Source organism: Sylvia atricapilla, chromosome Z (assembly GCF_009819655.1).
Source record: "Sylvia atricapilla isolate bSylAtr1 chromosome Z, bSylAtr1.pri, whole genome shotgun sequence".
Classification (NCBI taxonomy): Eukaryota; Metazoa; Chordata; class Aves; order Passeriformes; family Sylviidae; genus Sylvia; species Sylvia atricapilla.
In genome coordinates, this window is record NC_089174.1 from 22,982,699 (window position 1) to 23,005,346 (window position 22,648).

Genomic DNA, 22,648 nt, shown 5'->3' on the forward strand with positions numbered 1-22,648 from the left:
TCATGCTTTGAATGAAGTGACTCCACCATTGAGTGCTGCTGCATCAGACATGTTGGAGCTGCAGTATGAGTTGGAGTCCAAGATAGCGAAGTGGTATTCCACTGTTAACATTGCCAATGCATTTTTCTCCATTCCTCTGGCCACAAAATCAGGCTTCAGTTTGTTTTCACCTGGTGGGGCACCTTAGTTTGCAGTACACCTGGAACTGACTGCCCCAGGAGCGAAAAATAGACCCACCACCTGCCATGGACTGATCCAGGCTGCACTAGAAAAGGGTGAGGCCGCAGAACATCTACAGTACATTGATGGCATCATTGTATGGAGAAACACAGCAGCAGAAGTGTTTGAGAAAGAAGAGAAAATCATCTAGATTCTCCTGAAAACTGGCTTTGCCATCAAGAGCAAAGTTAAGGGACCTTAAGAGATGCTTGAGAGATCCAGTTCCTGGGAGTAAACTGGCAAGATGGACAGTGTCAGATTCCCACCAAGGTCATAAGTAAGATCACACCATGTCTCTACCAACCAACAAGAAGGAAAGACAAGCTTTCTTAGGTGCCAGAGGCTTTTGGAGAATGCATATTCCTGAGTATACAGCCAGATTGTTAGCCCTCTTTACCTGATTACCAGCAAGAACACTACAATTAGATAGTTAGTCCACCAGTGGAGCCCTAAACAGCAAGAAGTCTTTGCCCATATCAAGCAAGAGATCACTCATGCAGTAATCCTTGGTCCAGTCAGGACAGAACCAGATGTGAAGAATGTGTTTTACTCTACAGCCAGAAACAATGGTTTGTCCTGGAGCCTTCGGTAGAAGGTGCCTGGGGAAACCCAAGGTTGATCACTAGGATCTCAGTGGCGAAGCTATAGAGGGTCTGAAGCCAACTACTCTCACAGACAGAAGGAAATCTTGGCAGCTTATGAAAGAGTCCAGGCCTCTTCAGAGGTAATAGACACTGAAAAACAACTCCTGGCACCCCAACTACCCATGCTAGGATTCCCTCTGCCACCAATGCCACCAATGCCACATGAAACAAGTGGGTTGCTCTCATTACACAATGCACTTGTTTTGGAAAACTCAATCACCCCAGGATTTTGGAGATATTTACAAATTTGCCTGAAGGTGAAAATTTTGGTCTCACTGATGAAGAGCAACAAGAAATGACAAGGGTTCCACTGTACAGCAAATTGCCAGTGGAAGAAAGACATTGTGCTCTTTCCACAAACGGTTCTTGTCGCATCGTAGGGATGAACCAGAAGTGGAAAGCAGCTGTAAGGTGCCCCACATGACAGGTCGCAGAAGCTACTGAAGGGGAAGGTGGATTGGGCCAACTTTCTGAACGCAAAGCTGTTCACCTGGCCCTGGACATTGCTGAAAGAGAGAAGTGGCCAAAGTTCTACCTCTGTACTAATTCATGGATGGTAGCCAATGCTCTGTGAGAATGGCTAGAGAAGTGGAAAAAGGCTAATTGGCAGCATAGAGAAAAAGCAATTTGGGCTGCTGAAGAGTGGAAAGACATCACTACCAGGGTAGAAAAGCTATCTGTGAAAAAGTCTGCCATGTAGATGCCCATGTCCTCAAGAGTTAGACTAATGAGAAGCACCAAAACAATGAGCAGGTAGATCAGGCTGCAAAGACAGAGGTGTCAAAGATAGACTTAGATTGGCAACAAAAGGAAGAGCTGTTCCTAGCTCAATGGGCCCATGATGGCTCAGGTCATCAGGGCAGAGATGACCTATAAGTGGGCATGAGACCATGATTTCTCAGGTTATCCTTGACTGTGAACTGTATGCTGCCATCAAAAAGGCCAAGAGGGTAATGCCCCTATGATACGGTGGTCCAAATATAAGAGACTTGGCAGATTGACTACATCACCCTTCCCCAAACCTGCCAGGGCAAGCACTATGTGCTTACGATGGTAGAAGCCACCACAGGATGGTTGGAGACCTACCCTGTGCCTCACGCTACAGCTCACAACACCATCCTGAGTCTTAAAAAACACATCCTTTGGAGGCATGGTACCACTGAGAGGATTGAGTCTGGCAATGGGACTAACTTCGAAAATAGCCTTATCAACATCTGGGCTAGGGAACATGGCATTGAGTGAGTGTACCATAACCCATCCACCACCTGCAGGCAAATTGGAGAGATATAAAGGACTGTTAAAAACCACCTTGAAAGCTTTGGGTGGAGTATCTTTTAAAGATTGGGAGCAGCATCTAGCAAAGGCCACCTGGTTAGTTAATACCCAAGGCTCCACCAGCTGAGCAGGCCCTGCCCAATCTGAGCTCTTGCATATAGTAGACAGAGACAAAGTCCCTGTGGTATATATTTGAGGTTTGTTAGGAGAGATGGTTTAGATCAATTCTGCCTCAAGTACAGACAAACCCATACGTGGGGCTGTCTTTGCTCAGGGACCAGGTTGTACATGGTGGATAATGCAGAAAAATGGAACAATATGATGTGTACCTCAGGAAGATCTGATTGTTGGGTGAGAATTGTATGAAAATACCACTGTTTGTTGAATGTCACTGCCATAGTCTGTATATGGCTCTATACTGTACATATATGTATGTATAATGTAATTGTTTGTAAAGTTAGAATGTATATTCATTTTCGTAGTAAGCGGACAATATGGGGATAAGAGGAAGAATGTCCTGGCGAAGCAGGGGAAAGAAGAAGCATGGAGTTTGCTTGCAGAAACAGCACTCACTCCTCCACATTCTGCTCCTGGACTGTGTTTTCTATGGATGGATAGTGAGAGAGATGTCTCCTTTGCTTTAGCTGGCTGAGGCAGAAAAGTTCCCTGGACTGTTGTTTTATTGGTGGGGGTTTTTTTGTTTGTTTGTTTTTTGGGTTTTGTTGTGGGTTTGTTGTTTTGTTTTTTGTTTGGTTGGTTGGTTGTTTTTTTTTTTTTCTTTTTCTTGGAACTGCTTAAACTTGTTCTGGACTGAAAAGCCAAGAAAACACTCGGATCTCATGCCTACGGCCCACTGGGGTCTAGGACAGCATTTTCCAGTGCCAGAGGGGCTGTTAAGGGCCTGTGAGAGCTGAGCTACAACCCACAGTAAGAGCCTTCTCAATTTTGCCATCTCTCTTCAGAATAAAATGTTTTATTTTTAAATATTATTCATGTTTATGCTTGTAAACACTCTGCTTGTTGAATAAACAGGTTTTTCCCACTGTTTCTCTAATGAATTTCTTTCCCAAACTAGCTGGGGGAGGGGTCATGTCTTGGTTTAGAAAGACAGGTGCCTGCCAGGAAAATGCCTGGAACGGAGAATGTAAACCCCCTCCCTCCAAATTATTATAATTTTACAATTAAGGGAGCTTTCAGGCAAAAGTATGTAATAGGAATAGCAGTTCTTTACTAGGAATACTAAAAAACCCCCCCAAATGTAGTAGTACAAAAAACAAGCAACCAAACAAATAAACAAAAAAATCCTAGAAACACTAACAAAGTCAGAATATAACCTGACACTGTTGGTCAGGGTGTTGGGAGCAGTCCAAAACAAGCCCTCCTGGAGAACTCCTAAGATGGAGTTCTGTTGGAGTAAAGATGATCCTGCAGAAAGGGTCCAGTGGTGGCAAGATGGGTCCAGTGTTCTTCTAGGAATCTAGTGGAAAACAGGTTGCCTTCATGTTCTGAAGTGCAGGTTTTATTCAGGTAGGAATGCTTGGCTCCTCCCACTGGGTGGAGCATCTCACAACGAGATGATGTCATTTTATCAGTCATGTGGTGAGCCTTAATGGCCCATTAACAGCAGATATTCCCTTGGAGGGAGGATGGGTCTTGCAAAAGATAAGGAACATGGCTCCACCTGGTTTTAACAGCTGGCCCATTAACAGAAGGCACCTGCAGCCTCCCCACTGGAGTTAAGAGAAATGGGTTATATAAGAGATAATGAAAAACACTTCCCCACCCACTTTCAACAGATGGCAAATAGAATACCCATTTTTGGTTACATATTGCAACACAAGACAAACCACTTGAACTTGCTTTCTAGAGGGATCCCATTCGGAGGTTTCCTCTCAAAAATTGCCCTAAACCTGGACAGACCTGCTACTCCTTACCAAAAGAAAGCATCATAATTCTCTCCAGAGCTCCTCAGCCTTCTTATATACTCATCCAAAACAAGGGAATACCAAGTTTTGTAATACCATTGAAACCTCAGAGCCTTCTATGCTCCCCACAAGGCAGGCAGCAGCAGCTCCACCTCACAACCCAAGAGGAAATTAAGGGGCCCCTCACCTTGCATTTGTTCATTTCCAGGGCCTGTTTGCAGACCCAATTCCCTCTCTCCTGTTCCAATACTGCTCTGCAGTAAATGTTCCTTCTCCTCCAGCTTATGTACAACCTGTAGCTGGGCATCCACCTTGGGAAGGGAGACAGAAGGTACAGAAGAAATGAATGCATGCTCTGTGGGTCTTCAGAGCTGTCACTCAAGCTGCAGGCTAAAACTACCCCTGCTTCCCCATCACCAAGGAGCACACCTTCAGCCTGCCTTTTTCTCCCTGAAGAGCCGTGCCTGCATCCGGAGAGCTGTACTCAGATCTCTGGTCAATACTTTAAAACTTAACAGTCAAATATTTGCAACTGACATGTTTTAATTTTTGGACAGTGGCCCTAAAGCTTGCTGCAAGGCAATGAACAGTTCCACAGTGGTTCCAAAGATGACAGGATAGAGAGACATAGAATGGCCTGGACTGGAAGGGACCTTAAAGATATCTAGTCCCAGTGTCCCTAGGAAGCTTCCATAGGGTACATTTCTCAAAGCCCCATCCAAGCCTCACCTGGAACACTTTCAGGGATGGAGTCCAGCAGTGGGGAACAAAGACACACAGTCCCCCTTCTGCATGCAAAGGAAATTACTTTATTATAGAAAACACTCCCCATTTATACCTTTAATTTCCACTGGACATAACCAAAACTTAACAGAAGAAGAGCACCCATTGACTGTTCAGCTACAACGCTATTGTCCACGTGTCTCACCATCCAATCAGTTTTACACTCACATGCTGTCCGCACATCTCTTCCCACAAGTGCCTCTCAACCCCCAACTGACCTCTCACCACCCAGCCTGCTGCTTTTCCACGCCACAGGGCTTTCTGGTAAATATAACCAACGTCTTTAACAAACACAAACTCATATACCACAATGGAGCATCCACAAACTTCTTTGGGCAACCTCTAGTAGTGCCTCACCACCCTCTGAGTAAAGAATTTCTTTCTAACATCTATAATCTAAGCCTGCCCTCTTTCAGTTTAAAACCACTGCCTCTTGTCCTGTGTTCATATAAAAAGTTCCTCTCCCTCATTTTCTAAGCCCCCTTCAGGTACTGGAAGGCTGCAATGAAGTCTCCCCAGCGTCTTCTCTTCTCCATCCTGAACAAGCCCAGCTCTCTCAGCCTGTTCTTGTAGCAGAGATGCGAATTTCTTATCATCTTTACATGCTCCTCTGGACTCCCTCCAAGAGGTCCATGTGTCTTTCCTGTGCTGAGGACTCCAGAGCTGGATGCAGCACTGCAGCTGGGGTCTCATGACAGCAGAGTAGAGGGGCAGAATCTCCTCCCTCAGCCTGATCCCACACTGCTTTGGATGCAGCCCAGGATGCAGTTGGCTTTCTGGGCTCCCAGCATATGCTGCTGGGTCATGTCCAGCCTCTGATGTACCAGAATCTGCAAGTCCTTCTCTGTTCTACTGTTCTCAGTGAGCTCTTCTCCCAGCCTGTCTGAGATAGTTCAGACTGAACCATGGTTTCCAACTCCTTCTGCTTGTTACCAATAGATCCAGGTATAGGTAGAATATACAGGTAGAAATAGCATTACAACGGGAAAAGGACTCCCCACTTTTCCTCACCCATCTGCTCTCCATAGCAGTGAACCCATAGGACATTTTAATGCTCATACAGCAATTTCAGCTTCTTACAAAGACAGGCCTCTTTGAAGCCTAATGCATTCCTGGGCTGGTGAGAGGAACATTCTGTCCTGGACTGATTCTGGTGAGGATAGTTAATTCTCTTCAGAGCAGCTCACATGCTGCACTGTTTTGCATTTTGGAGCAAAACACTCCAGTCAGTAACACAGCACTGTTTTAGCTGTTTTAGTGAGCAGTATTTACACAGCATCAAGACCTTCTGTGTCTCATGCTGCCCACTAGCAGGTAGGCTGCGGGTGCTCAAGAAGCTGGGATGCCACACAGCCAGGACAACTCATCCAGCTGGCCCAAGGGGTGTTTCATACCCTACAGGGCAGCGCTCAGCAATAACAGCTGGTGGAAGGGAGGAAGTGGGAGGATGTTCAGAGCTGCAGCATTTATTAAATAACAATAAGACATGATGAAGCTCTGCCTTCCTGGAGATGACTGAACTCCTGCCTGACACAGGAAGTAATAGATCTTTTCTTTTGCTTGTGTGGACATCTTTGCTTGCTTTAACTGTTAAACTGCCTTTATTTCATCTCACCTGTTTTCTCTGTCCCTTCTGATTGTTTCCCCTTCCCCTCACTGGGGGAGCAAGCAAACGGTTGTGTGCAGCTGCCTAAAACAGGTAACCAACAACACCTCCACCTTCCCCACCAGCTCTTCTGTCCTCTCTCCTTTTTCCGTATTACCTGTGTTTTCAGTGTCAAAACTTGCTCTGCCAGCTCTTCCTTCTCCTCTTTCAGCAGCTTATGGATCTGGTTGGACTTGATAGGTTCTGACATCAGCTTGAAGTTGGCATCATCTTTCTCCCGCAGCTGCTGCATCAGGCGGATGTTCTGCTCTTGCATGTCTTCAAAGGCTTGCCCTGTGACATCCATTTCTGACAGCAGGGCCTCTTCTTCCTGCAAAAGAATCACATGCTCTGTGTCGTGGACCTCCTACAGTAACCCTGAACATTTTATTCAGAGACACCAAACTTAGTGAAGATTAAGGAAGATTCTTGGTGTCAGGGAACATTATGATCCAAACAACCAGAAAAACATACTCCCTACAGGTCCACACCACAGCAAAGATACTCTGAATTTGAAGGTGCAGAGAAAAGATGGTCACCTATCTCTTGCTGGCAGAATCAGCTTTGACACAATTGTTGCCAGAGTTGGACAGAAACCAGATCCCAATTCCGAGACATGGTCAGATAGACCAGGCCAAAAATCCTACATGTGGACAGCTTGACAGCTTCCAACTAACAGGCTGTCAAGCCCCTTAAACTCACTTCGGCCATTTCAGCATTGACAAGATAGAGCAGTTCTGTGCTACAATAACAAGTATTCTAAAAAAGTACATGTCAATTATTGGCTTACCACTCACTAAGGTGGTCCTGCTCTATATTGAATTAAGCCTTTATTTGGCAGAAGGTATGTACGAGTTACATGCAAACATTTTCACCAGAAGAACTGAGGAGATAATAATTCTTAAAAAGAAATTGTAATCTCTTCCCCTAATGACTGATAAAGCTAATTCTCCTCTGTGTGCTTCACCAAGGCCACATGTTTAATTGCATGTTTAATGTTTAATTGTTACTAAACATTTCCCACTATGGCCTGCCTGTGATACCCTGGAGCTGAGAGTGGAGGGGGTTATTTTGTTGGCAGTTCTTTTGCTTGTTTTCTTCCCCTTTGGTAAACAAGGATCAAACTCATATATCTGTCCCATACAGATACAAATTCCTTCTCTCTTTCTGGACATAATCTGAATCCTTCACAGGCACTCTAGCCAAAAGAGAACTCCTCAGAAACTTCTCACCTGCTTAGCAATGGCAAGTTGCTTCTGCAAATATTCGATCTGTTCCTCCACTGCTTGGATCTTGCAGAGGGCATCCTCATCAGCCATCTTTTTACTATCCTTTTTTTTTTCTTGTCTTTCAATTCTTTCACCCTCTGCCTCAGTTCCTCAAGCTACAAAAACCAACCAGAAATGACATTGAACACAAGGATGTGCATTAATGCTTTAGGCCATTGTTAGAAAAACACTTCTACATTGACCACATCACAATCAGATACAGAGCGTGTCAAGAAACTCTCTTGGCTCCAAACTTCAGCGATGCTGATCGCATAAAAGCAAGAACATGTGAACGAACACCACAGGATTGGGCACTGCTCACACAGGAAAGGGAGAGACAATACCTTACTTGAGCTCAGCCTTCAGCTGCTTGATCACTTCAGCCTCCTTCTTTCTGCCAACTTCATGCTTCCCTTTCTCCTTCTCTTTCAACTCTCTCTCCTTCTCTGATTCCTTCTGCTTCTGTTTTCCCATCCTTGTTCCTTTTTCTGCTCTTTCTCTTTTTCTCATTCTCTCTCTTTTTCCTTCTCTCGTTCCCTCTCCCTTTCTCGTCTCTCCCACTCCCGTTCCTCTTCATCTCGCCTGGCCTTCATTTCATGAACATCTTTAAATGCAGCCTTGGGAACAGACACTTGGGCAGAAGGATCATCAGGCTCCTGCTTGATCCCTGCAGGTTCCTCCTTTGTGTCTTCAGTGCTGGCCTGGGACTGGAAGAGAGCACTGCCACTGCGAGAGCGGATCTGGCATGGAACAGCAAAAGAGATGATCAAGAAAACATTTAAGTTCTTAGCCAGGAATCTTCTATACCCCTTTCTCCTCTGTCTTCACAGATCCACAGGTCCATGCCCTCTTTTCATGGAACACTACACAGCTACAAAGGAAGAGCATTCATTTGGTCAAAGGAAGCAGCAGAGCTCCACAGAAGATTTCACTACATCCTGCACAGTGTATCAGAAAGGCTGATACTGCTGGCAAGGGTGGCAGCATTCCCCCTTCTCCTCAGCATGTTCCCCCCTTCTCTGGCCTTTCCTGCTGTGTTACCTCGCCCAGGTCAGACTGGGCCTCTCTCAGTTTGTGCTTGTATCTCAACACCTCTCCCTTCAGCTGGTGGTTGTGATTCTGGAGGCTGCTGATGAGGTGACGCATCTCCCGATTAATTGCGCCTGCAAAAACAGAAACAACTCTGTAACAAACCACACTTATGTCAACCTTCTTGAGGACTTTCATGGAGATGGAGAACAAGATACCTGACAATGCTGAAGAACAAAATAAAACTGTTACCATTCTGCCACACAACAGAGCAACACAAATACTTGCAGAAAAAAAGTCATGCTAGTTTTATATGCAAGAACAAATTCTTGCAAATTCACAGGCCTTAGTTCCCACTTTGTAACTGCTACAGCAGGTTTGTAGCTGCACAGATAAAATTAGCTATAAAGACACCAACTCAACTAGCCTAGCTCTTTAGAGAATAGAAGTAAACAGGCCTCCAGACGCAATAATGATAAGTCAGATTCAAGTTCAAACAGGGGACCTCAGCCAATCCCTTTGAACCATGAATGCACCCATATCATTCAGACCCTTAACCAATCACATTTGTAAGCACTGGACATCTGAAGCCCTATAAAAGGGGAGGCCCAACAATAACTTCGGCTGCTGCTGCATGAACTCCATGATGAACTCCGTGTGTTCTTGTTGTATTCCTGTCTCCAACATCAGCAACAATTGGTGACGGCCAGCACGATACAACAAACTGCTTCAGTATTGCAGGGAGATAGAGGGACAGCCGTATTTGCTGCAGACAGCCGGTAGGGCTGCAGGGAGTGGCGGGGAAAGCCATGGGCAGTGGAATTGCTGCAGGCAGTGGAGAGTTTTGTGGAAGGTGGCCGAGAGTGGTGCAAGGGTCTGGACCCCTTTAAGAATAAAAGACATCACTGGGAAAAATGGGTTTCGGCATCTGAAGACGCTACCCTCTAGGTATGGACTTCTACTTTAGGAAGGGGCGGGATAAGATACAATAAACAGGCATTATTTAAAGTAACAAACATGGCTAACTCAATCCAAACATATTCCAAAATCAGACAAGGGGTCAAAGGACCATATTTACAATTTCTAGAAAGACTACAAGATGCCATGGAAAAACAAATTGTTAATGTTGAAGCCAGAAATATTTTAATTTTATGATTGGTGCGGGACAATGCTAATGAAGATTGTCAAAGGATCATAGAACTGCTGCCAGTTGGGAGCCCGTTACTAGATAACATGATAAATGTCAGTGCTAAGGTTAGGTCTAATTCCCACAACATGTCACTACTAGCAGGTTCCATAGCAGCTGCTGTAAAGGTGATGTCTTAGTGCTATAGATATGGACAGCAAGGCCACCTGAGAGCAAACTGTCCCTGCAAGCCCACTCTATCTGGGAACTTTTCAAGGACGAGAGTATGAACATCAGTTATAACTGGTGCAGAAAAATTGGTCATGAAGCTAAACCATGCAAGTACAAAATCTATACTAATAAACAATCTTTTTAGGAGTCTTTTAAGAACCAGGGAAATGGACAACGCAGCATGAGCAGGAGACGCATGAGGATACAAGTATATCAGCTTTCTGGGCAAGCCTGTGTGACCAGCTCATAGGAACGAGTAGAGGAGCAGCTGGAATAAATGTATCCAGCTCTATCTCAATAACTATAAGCACTTTAAAGATACATAAAGTTCCTCTCCAGGCCCAGGGGCCCATCGGGAGAGGATTGAGCTCACTGATGATTGATAGGTCCAGTGCCACCCTGCAAGGCATCATCTTTGTACACCCTGGTGTTACAGACACAGATTTTACTGGATAAATACATGCAACCGTTTCTACCCCTACTCCACCTGTGAATACCCCTGCAAACATCCGTATTGCCCAACTTATCCCTTTTAAGTCTTCTGCCCCAAAACCAGATCCTAAGGTACGAGGAGACCAAGGCTTCTGGTCAACAGGAGAACCTCAAGTATTTTGGACCCAAGTCATAGGCGATCAGAGACCCAACGTGGTGTGTACCATCATGATGTCTTGACAAGGCTGTCACAAATAAAGGTCGGTGGGATGACTGACACAGGTCCAAAGGTCACCATCATATATGCCAACACCTGGCCTCCATCATTGCCCACTATGCCTCTGGGATCTGCTTTTGCTGGCCTCAGAAGGACCACACAGAGCTGTTTGAGAAGCAAACTTGTGTTGGTCAAAAATCCTGAGGGTCAAACAGCTACGATTCAACCTTACATCAATGCAGCACCACTTAACCTGTGAGGGAGGTATGTTCTATCCGTATGGGGAGCTCTCACAGGGATGGATTTTGAACACGGGCCACTGTTCTAAAGGGTGTAAAGTGTCCTACACTACCCCTATAAATGGCTTACAACTTAGCCTCTGTGGCTACCACAGTGGCCCTTAGAGAAGGAAAAGCTACACACCCTTTAGTCTTTAGTACAAGAACAGCTGGCTCAAGGGCACATAGAATCATCCATGAGCCCCCTTGGAACACTCCGATGTTTGTCATGAAAAAGAAGTCTGGGAAATGAAAGTTGTTCCATGACTTAAGAAAAATCAAATCAGTCATGGAGAGTATGGGCACCTTACAACCAGGCATGCCATCTCGTACTACAATTCCTGCCACCTGGGATATTGTAATTGTTGATGTAAAGGATTGTTTCTTTACAATTCCTTTACATTCAAATGATACTGCAAAGTTTGCTTATATGGTGCCTTGTATCAACAACGCTGCACCAGTGAAGCGTTATCAATGGAAAATTTTTCCACAAGGCATGAAAACCAGCCTCTCAATTTGTCAATGGTATGTTGCTTAGGCATTATCATCAGTCAGAGAACAATTTCCAAGGGCTTACTGTTACCATCATACAATATTTTAATAGTGACCCCAACTAAAAAAGACCTTTCACAGACCAACCAAACCTGATGCAAGCTTTGGAAAACATTTGGACTGCAAATAGCACCAAAAAAGGTACAGCAGCAACCACCTTGGAAGTACCTTGGACTCAAAATAATGGATCAGATCATACAGCCACAAAACAGTTCAATTCTCAACAAATGTTCAAAATTTAAATTATGCACAAAAACTTTTGGGTACCATAAACTGGCTCAGATCCTATCTAGGGTTGACCACCCCACAATTAGAACCTTTATTTCATCTCCTAAAGGATGATCCTGTGTAGGGTCATATTTACAGGAAAATGGATGTGCACTGAATGAACCAGGCTAATCTTCTGGAACTAAAGAATGCAGTCATCTTTGTGAATAAAAAAGCTGTTGCAAGAAAAAAGAAGAAGCAGAAAAGACACATATGGCAGTGTCAACCTGAGTAAAATGATGCTTACAGTATCAACCAATTAGATTAAGAAGATGCATGCTTGCCTAATGGACAAGGTAGAGCTACCAACCAAGAGATGCATGAACAAAGCAAAGCTACCAATCAAATAATGCATGGCCGTGTAAACCAAGATAAAAAGCAAATATAAACAATGTTTAGAAGCACAATAAATGGCTTTTGCTAGATTCATATTGAATCATACAGAGTCCTTTGTCTCCTCTCCTCAGCCCTGATCTAAATTCTCCCAGGAAATTAGCACCAGAGGCAGAAGCTGCTCTTGAAAGAGTAAAGCAGGCTATCACAGAAAGGTTCACTGAATATACCCAGAAGTGTGTATTACTGTGTTTATTTTAATTTCCATCCTACTGCTATTATTGAATGATGGGATACTCAGTGGTCTGACCCTTTGCATGTTTTAGAGTGGGTGTTCCTACCCCATCAACCTATAATAATGGCAGTTACCATCTTTGAGTTAATTGCTCACTTTAAGCATCAAATGCTGTCAAAGATGTTTACAAATGACTGCAAAAGATCCTTCCAAAATTATTATCCCTATTATGCAAGAAGAATTTGAATGGTGCTATGCCAACAGCACAGCTTTACAAAAGGCCTTGCAAAATTAGTTACCATATACCATCATACATTACTGCAAATGAGTAGAACCACTGCACTATCCCTAAACCCACTGAATAGTCAAACACCCTTAAAAGGCATTACTGTATTTACTAATGGTTCTGGGAACACGGAAAAGCCATTGTGACATAGAAGAGAGAAAATTAATAGTAAACATTGGAAGGTTATGAGAGTGGGTCACTTCAGTTACTGGAGCTACATGCTCTAGCAATGGTTTTTCAGAACTTTCCCCACATTCCATTAAACATTGTCACTCACTCTGCCTATCTTGCTGGCATCACAGAGAGATTAGATCAAGCTTTGCTAAAGAAAATTGATAATGCACAGTTATTTCACCTACTAAAAACTTGGTGGCATACAATCCAGCCCAGAACTTGCCCATCCTACATCCTACACTTTAGAAGCCATACAAACCTACCAGGTTTCATTGCAGAGGGCTAGCAGATCACCTAGTTAGCCTTGCCTGGACAGCAGATTAGTCAGACATGCTGGCAAAAGCAAAAATATCACACACCTTCTCCCATCAAGGTGTTCAAGCTCTACAGAGGCAATTTCTGCTGTTGAACACAGAGGGTCAAAATATAGTCAATACCTGTGTTGACTGCCAAGGCCACATTGCACCACTACAGATGGGAGATAATTCCCATGGCTTAAAAACGTTGCAAATCTGGCAGACTGATGTCACTCATAATCCTGAATTCAGACATCTAAAAAATGTGCATGTGTCAATTGATACTTTCCCCTCAGGTATATGTGTTGTACTTCTCTGGGGAATGGGTTTTCCCCAGGACCCCTGAAGCCTGTAACCATGTAGTTTGACCCTTCCTTCCTTTCTTGACCCAATTGCCTAAGCTCCAGCTATCCCCCATGAGCAAGAGCCTAGATAAGGCCCTGTTCTTCCTCTTTCCCCTTCTTTCCCCCTCTTGCACCCCTGGAACCATTCAAGAATAAAACATCTTGGACCAACTCCCGGGGGGTAAGAGCCTCTTTTGGATCTTCTGTCTTGTCCCTGAAATATTGCCCCAAAGCTTCCCAAGGAACTGAGCTAGCCAAGGAGCCCCGGGTGGCTGCGGGGGTTTGTTTCAATATGGGCATCAGTTCACTCAGGGGAAAAATGTCGGGATGCCATTGCACAGTGGAGATTAGCCTTTGCTGCTTTGGGTATCCCTCCCAACAGCAAAACAGATAATGGACCTGCATATGCATCACAAAAAATGAGACAATTCCTACAGGTCTGGGGTGTGTCACACAACACTGGTATTCCCCACTTGGGAACAGGACAGGCCATCATGGAATGTGCACGTGGCACTCTAAAGTGCATCTTAGATTACCAGAAAGAAGCAATGTGTGGAGAAATCCCATAGAGCATAGTAGCAAAAGCTGTTCCTACCCTGACTCATTTAACAGTACCTGAACAATTCCAGAATCCAGTAATCTGAAATAATTTCCTATCACTGCAGTCATCTGGTGATGCCCAGTCACCTAAACCTAAAGTAATGTTAAAAGGTATTATCACTAATAAGTGGGAAAGTCCGTGAGACCTTATTACCTGGGGACATGAGTACGTTTATGTTTCCACGGACACCGGAACATGATGCATACCTGCCTGGTGTGTCCATCTTGCCCTATGTCCTGCTTGGGACCAACATCTTTCTGATGATGGTCAAACAGATTTCATGCAGCAGTGATTTAAACAACTTGTGCACCTGCTACACAGACATCTGGAACCTTTTAGGGTGACAAGTTTATTTAAGGATTTTATCTATTTAAGAACACAAACATTTTATATATTTAAAGATACGAGGACTAAGGATTTTATGTATCTAAGGACATGAATCACAAACCCAAACTAGACAAGCTATTTCCCTGGTTGGTTGGTTTTCCCAGGGTGCTTAAGTTGAAATGTTTCCTACTCATAGAGTTAAGTTGTAAGTCTATAACTTCCAAATAATGAGCTTTCGGCATGCCGATTTGAAAACTTGAATTGTTGGTAATCTTGTCTGATAGCTTATGCATATGAATGTTATATCATCAGTGATATATGGGACACATCACTAGCTGGGAGGGCCTAGGCTTGTGGAGTTGGGTGGAGTCATCTGTGTCATCATGCTGTTTTGTCATCCTGTCTGCAAGGAACCTGCATCAGGATGATAAAGTATACTTCACATTTTTTAAAACAGTAAGAGGGAACTGTGATAGCTACAGCATGTCTGTAGCTGCACAGATAAAATTAGCTATAACAGACACCAACTCAACCAGCCTAGCTCATTAGAGAGTAGAAGTAAACAAGTCCCTTGACATGATAATGATAGCTCAGATCCAAGTTCAAACAGGGGACCATGAATGCACCCATATCATTGGCCAGTGAGATGGGTAGAGTTAAGACCCTTAACCAATCACGCTTGTAAGGGGAAGTCCAACAATAACTTTGGCTGTTGCTGCATGAACTCAGTGTGTTCTTGTCACATTCCAACATCTCCAACATCAGCAACGCCATTTAACACTATTTTGATACCCATGATCCTAAGGGGAATGTTTTATGTTACAAAAGAAATCTGATTTAAATGCTACTTCAGAAGTAATTTATTTCCTCTGATGAAATTTAAGAATTACTGCTTTGCTATCCATACTGTCCTTACAGATTTGGAAATGAATCCTCCCCTAACAAGTGATTTTTAACAATGCAAAATATCCTGTCATAAACCAAATTGTTAGCAGACTGTATTATTATGCAGCATCAAGAAGGAAGTCAGATAACATGGAACTGGCCTCCCAGTTGAAGCAGCTGAAGAGCTTTGTTTTTTGAGATGAAGAGACCTGCCAGAACAAGTATTTAACACTAACAAGGAATCGAGCCAGGTGTTCTAGTGCGCTGTAGCCCCAATGGGCATTGGTGGGTAGGTGGTGTTTCTTTTTAGGTACAGCAGAGCAACATCATACCTGCTTGCTCATTGGCAGCAAGTGTCTGTTCAAACTCTATCCTCAACATCTCATATTCTTTGCGGACTTGTGCCAGGGTGTCTTCTAGCTGAATCACCTCTGTGCGTAGCTTCTTGTGAAGGCCGACCTCGTCCCTCTGAGGAAGAAAAAGGAAACAGAACTTGGTGCTCTGAACCTGGAGTATTTCTCACCTCATCAATATATGCTACCACAACAGCCTGAATTATTGCCAGAAACATAAATTTCCTGAGCATTTGCAGAGGCACATAGACCCAGAAGTGATGGTCAGTGGCACAACAGAGTTCCCAGGCTGATGGAGCAGAGGTGTTACCTCGATCAGTTCCACCTGGCGCTGGTGTGTGGAACGAGTGCCATGGAGCAGTGTGCGGGCCTCGTCAAGGTGTGCCTTCAGCTGGAGACTCTCGTTGTACAAAACAGAAAACTGGGACTGCATGCAGTGATATTCTGGAGTCTCCTTCACAGCCTCTTCCACTGCTTGTCGCAGCTCAACCTGGTTAAGACACAGGAAAATGCCACAAAAAGGAATAATATCCCCTTGCCTTTGGTTTCTGTCTCTCAGGAACAGTGAATCAAGCTGCCACAAGCAAAGACTGAAGTAGAACTTCATTAGCATTGCTATGAAGTAGGCCCAAGTGATATGCTCCAGTACCAATTTTAAAAAGTCTTGTGGTCTCTGCATGCACTAGGCTGCTTCTCTTGCACAACCACATCATAGAAGTTTTTGACTCTTTGTTCCTGAAATAGTTTCTCTCAAAGACATGAACTTGGGAAACAATAAATCATAATTATCCAGATCAATAAAGATGGACACATAGAAAAGTATGAGAGAACAGAGAAAATGCACATACAAGTAGGCATTATGGTTACCTTCTACCAGTAAGACATAATGACTGACAGGAAGAGAAATTAAAAAAACCTCAAGGGTACAGAACTGAATTCCTAGGGGAAAAAAAGTACGCCAATGATTGTGACTAGCAGCAGTGAAACACACATACATACATGCACTCAACTTAAAAGTAATTGGGGGAGGGGGAAATGTTGTAATCTACAGACCATTTCTCTCTAAACAAACTGATGTGGATAAACAGAATTCAGAGGTGCCTCAAGACAGTTCCCAGCATCAGATCTCTTGAAATTCACGGTATTGTGACAGATATTTCTTATAACTGGCCCTGATCATTAATGTAACATTTGGATTATTCTCCCCGCCATATACTTATCCACTACAGAGTCACAGCTTCTTGTGTTACCACCTTTAAAACATCACAAACTCATAGGCTGTTTCCTATATATCCATTCCCCACACTGGGAAAGGCATAAATTCATTGACTTTTTCAAGAGTCTCTCTCCCCAAACAAGTTGCCTGATTGTTTCTGTTCTCTGATTCCAGTCGCCCAGGGAGTGGGGAGAGTGGAAGAGGGAACACTACTTGGAAAGAGGTGGAAACACTTTTAACCAGACATGGTTAAAATGGACACGAAGTACGGAATGGGACATGGGCAGGAAACCATTACAATTTCCAACAGTGACCACACGGTGTCACCAATGCACTGAACTGCAAGTGGAGGCACAGACTCGACGAATCACACCTGGAGCAAAGTGTAACACAGCTAAAGAGGCGGCTCAGAACAGACATTGCAAAATGAGGTTTCTGGAGACGCAGCACTGCAAAGCTGAGGGCAGCCCATCTACAGAACACCTTCATTCTCACATAGCTACAGATGTCTCATGTTGAGCTTTTCATTCTGTATTGTTACTTCCTCAAGATCCTGACGTAGTTCTCCCAATTCATCAAGGTGATTTATTCTCTTCCAGCTCTGCATTCATCTCCTCAAACTGCTGGGATAAACTCCCTGTAAATCCTACTGTTAATGTGTCTCCTGAGAGCGCTGATGAATCTGTTCATACAGTAATAGCAATTACTGAGCAGTGAGGTAACTTGACCAAGTGAGACAGAGTCTAATTCCACCAGGTGTTTCTTAAGTACAAAACTCATACACAGAAAAAATGGCTTGCCCAGAGTCACCAAGCTCTGTGGCACAGGATCTGTTCAATTCTGTTCAAACTGTGGTCCTTGTTCTCCTTGACTTTATTCTTTCCCTTACCTACAACCAAGTTCCTGACCTTACCTTGAGGGCATGAATGGTGATTGTTCTCCCATAGAGGTTGCTCCCAGCTCCATACACCTTGTAGCCTTTGGAATTTACCTGTGGAAAAAAAAAAAAAAAATGGCAAGATATTTCCTCCAGACTCACTGAAATACTGACAAGAGTGATGGAGCAGATCCAAGACCAAAGAAGGTACACTGGAGGTTCTCAGTTCTCCCAGAAAAGTCCCAGAGAGGATGTCACCACCACCCACCACTCCCACGTTTCCTGGCCAGCATGGCAGCACTTACTCGCTCCAGGACATCAGCCAGGTGGCGGTTGAGCCTCTGCTCCCTCTTGCGGATCTTGTCAATGTCCCACTGAAGGTCATCAATCATGGTCTCCAGGACAGACACCCGGGATTCTGCTGTCTCCACCCTCTCTTGCAGCTTGGAGAACTGCAATCAAAGGAATGCTTCAGCCAACATGTTGCATAGAATCAACTTCTCCTGAGGCTGCTTAGGAGTCATTTTCTCTTGTTCATCAAGCGTTTTTCATCTTTCATTCTGACAATAGACTCCTCATGACAATATTCCATGAACCATCCTGAATTTTACACCGGCAGACAGCAACAAATATATATATATCCTTTTCTTTAGTATGTAATACCAAGCAAATCAATCTGAATTATACAGAAAATGTATGTGCAGTTCTCTGTAACAACAACCCTTTTTGTAACTTCCAAACCATGTTGCTCTTGTGCCTCTCCAAGGAAATAAGCTGCTTTCCAATCTATGGTAACCATAAATCATGCTAAGCAGGACCCTAAAGCAGATTTTTTTCTCTCTCCTTTTAACACCTCCTGAGACATGACTCTGTGCTTCTCCTGAAAAACATCAGCCAGTTCCTGCAGCTGTCCATTCTCATGTGACAAGTAGGAATTCAGCTCCACTACTGCTTCCTCCATCAGTGAAATATCTGAAAGGTGCACAAAGAAACTGATATTCATGGAAATCAATGAACACTGATTTGAATTCCTGAACAGCAAAGAGTGAAACAAGAAATGAGAAAAGGAGATTTCTTGGTCTAACTTCAGTTTACTCTACCTCTCCCACAGGTGCTGCTTCCTGAGGGCCAGAGAGAGCTTTGACTTGCACTCCCTAAGCAAAAGGCTCTGCAGTTAAACAGTGCTGCACATTTCTGGCCCAGAGGCCACCCCCTCACATCAGAGATCTTCAGCTGTGTCTGTACCAGTAACCCAGAGCATGACCTTGGAACCCAGGGACATCCTATCTGCTGCCCATATTCATGTATAAATCTGCCACAATAGGTGGCCCAGTGTGACAGATACAGGCAGTGTTTAGCTGCACAGATGATTTGGCTTAACAGATACCATCTCAACCAGCCTAGCCTGAAGTTAACAAGTCCCTGGACAGAATAATGATAGGTGAGATTCAAACCCAGACAGAGGACCTCAGCCAAACCCTTTGAAGCACGGATGCACCCATATCATTGGCAGGTGACCTAGGCGGAATTGAGAGCCTTGACAAATGTGTTTGTAAGCACAGGAAATTTGAAAGCCCTATAAAAGGAGCTGCCATACAAAAAACTGAGGTTGTTGCTGTATGCACTCCATGTGTTAATGTCACATCACTGTCTCCAACACCACAGTAACAGCCCAGGATGACACACCTGGCCAACACACTATGACACAGTGTGACAACCACAGCATTTGTGACAGGCTCACATGGCACCAATGTCAAAGCTACTACAGTTTCCAGACAAGGACAGCAACACTTCCCTACATCAATGCCAGACTTGGTCAGAGCACACAGAAGGCACACCAAGCACAAGTTGATTTTCCACCCAAGTTTTCATTCAAAATATTAAAATTCTAACCTTATGCTTTTTCAACAGTCATCAGAGTATAAAGTGAATCTGCTAGATTCATTTTTAGAAGGTGGTCATTTGGCTTCTGCAGAACTCCACTATTTTCAAAGATGACAGCTACATTAAGCACACCACACCATTACATGGGCACCATTTTGCTCAGAAACTCAGTGGAAACTGAGCAGTTGGTTATTCTTACACCTTCTATTCCACCACAAAGGAGGACTCCACCTTCAGTTTGCAATGCTGATCTCACTTCTTTACTTGTAAGTGTGAAGCCTTTTATGTGGTGGCTGAGGACAGCTAGCTGATAAGACTTCTCAGGCACAGGGACACAGTACTGGCAAAAACAAGCTGCTTCTTAGCCCAACATGCTAGGCAGAGCCCTCAGCATTCCAATACAGAGGTAGCTACATTACATTTCTGTCACCTGGCCCTTTTAGTAGAGGTTTTGATAACAAGAGTCTAGAAAGTCAAACAAATTCATCTTGGAAAATAAATGCACATGAGAAGGAATAAACCTTATTGTCTACAATTCAGGATCATGTCTAAGGTGGGGGCAGATAAGCATTTTTGAATACCTGCCACCTTGGTCATACCTCCACTATTCAGTTTGTGAGACAGCACATCCACCTTCTCCTGCAGCTTGTCATACATTGTCACAATCTGGGCAACAGCACAGCAGGAGGACTCCACATGCTCCTGCAGCTGTGATTCTATCTCCTCACTGGTACTGCTGGCTAGAGTGGCCAGGAAGGAGAATGCTGGCTCCAGTCCCTCCACTGGGAACATAAAGAGGTGTCGCCTCGTGTATGGTGATATGGCACTTTGTGGGATGCAACACAACCCCCAGGGTCTTAGAGTCCTAAACAGTTCCCCTGGTCAGTGTAGAAAGGAGCTTGGTGGATTTCACATGCAGTCTGACATTTCTTTATTCATGTCACATAACTCGAATACAGAGGTAAAGAAAGGGAACAAAGGCGGAAGTCTAGGTTTTAAGGGACAGAATCATTGTCCTGGGTTGTAGTTTAGGATGTATTCTATCACCATCTTCAGTTAATGGCCCATCAATGCCTTTTGCATGACTCAGAGATAACACCCTCCGGGAGTTATCTCTCTTTAATGGGCCATTAAGGCTCTCTTCCATGACTCATCATCCCACTGTGAGATGCTCCGCCCATGGGGAAGAGCCAAGCATTCTCACCTGGATATAAGCTGGGATTTGGGACAGTAGAAGCAGCCCTCACCCACTGGATTCCCAGAGGACTGGAGCTACCAGACCTTTCTACAAGATTTCGGTTTTAGGAAGACCACCTCGTCTGGACTGTTTCCATCACCCTGTTCAGGTTGTATTCTGACTTTGCCACTGGTTTTTCTTTTTCGTATTTATTTTATTTTATTTTATTCTATTTTATTTTCCTTTTCTTCTCATTAAATTTTATTCCTGACTTAGAGCCTCTTACTTGGTTTGTTTTCAAACCACAACAATCATGGTGGAGTTTAGGGTCAAGGGGACAATAAGGAGAAGACCGAGGAGAGACTCAAGGTGAATTTTACAGAAAACAAACTAGTGGGGAGGGTAATGTAATAAACAGACCAATGGAACCTCGAAGGATAGGGAATTCCTCAAGGGGCAGTCCAGACAGGGGTTGGTGCCAGGGAGAATTGACAGGGAACTTTCGGGAATAGGAGTAGGGAAAACTGACAGCCCAATCGGTGGACACAACCCAGCCTAAACCATCAACCCTGGGAGGCTGAAAGGGAAGAAATCATAGGATATTAAAACACAATATTACACACAGAGGTGAAAATAAGTAAATGTGCTCTAGAAGGTAGCATATCACTGATCTTTACAATCAGAAAAAAAATCTCTGTCAGCCTTTAGAAATGGACATCAACATTGTCCACAGCTGAAATCTGTCTTTCCCACTGTGTCCAGACAGGTGCCTCACCTTGTTCCCTCTCATCTTTGCGCTCCTGATTACTGTCAGAGTCTGGTTCAGGTTCTGGCACCACCAGTGCTTTTCTTTCAGACAAAAGGTCTCCAAGACCTTGGTCCAGGTTGAAGCGTTTAAGGATGATGCGGATATTTTCATCAAACTGAAGGATGGGACAGGCAAGGCAGACAGGATAAAGAATGGATGTGAACCAAAGGAGTGCAGTAACACAGGAGAGACAAGAAAACAGTGTATAAGAAGTAGCAAAAGCTGTTACCAACCTGATTCCAGTATCGGTTGATGATCAGCAGAGAGGCATCGTCAGTGGCCTGTCGACGCTCCAGCTTCTCAATGTGCTCCCGCAGCTCATCTTCGATGGCCTGGCGCTGGTCGAGCATCTCCGCAAGCTTCCGGTTCTTGGTCTGCAGGGTCCGGATGTCCAGCTCCTCCTGGGCACAGGCACATGGGACACAGGCCAGGTTACAGAAAGGTTCATACTGACCCCGGAGACATTTTTGTCTCCAGATGATGGAAAACAAAATGTAGAGTGGGCGTATGCAAGGAAGACATACTGCTGAAGAAACACCACCAAGTTTAATGGTCTCCACAGTGGTGCCCAAATCTTCAACCCCTGCCTTCTTCTCCGGAGGTGCAGAAGCACCAGCCTCTCCAGCCATTCGTTTACTGCCAATTCCAGACATCATGGCCAAAGTGTACAGATTCCCACCTTCTCCAAGATCTTTCTGAACATTAAACAATGCTATTAAAAAAAGTCAAATACACATCTACACAGTCAATTTGATTTGCAGTTTTTAATTAATGTTTTTAACTGTTACCATGATGCTGACCCATCATGGTAACAAGATACCCAAAACAGAGCAGAGCATGGAACTCAAAAGATTTTGAAAAATATTTGTTGGGAGGAATAGATTAAAAGTGGAAGACTAGTAAGAAGGACTGTAAATCACTCAAATGACCTTGTAGCTGGGAATAATCCTTGATAAGCCAG

At 44.1% G+C, this 22,648-nt stretch overlaps 1 pseudogene; it reads right to left on the reverse strand.

The window, feature by feature from the left end:
* LOC136374243 (E3 ubiquitin-protein ligase BRE1A-like) lies at positions 1 to 22,378 on the reverse strand (annotated as a pseudogene).
* Between the last annotated feature and the right edge of the window lie 270 nt (positions 22,379 to 22,648).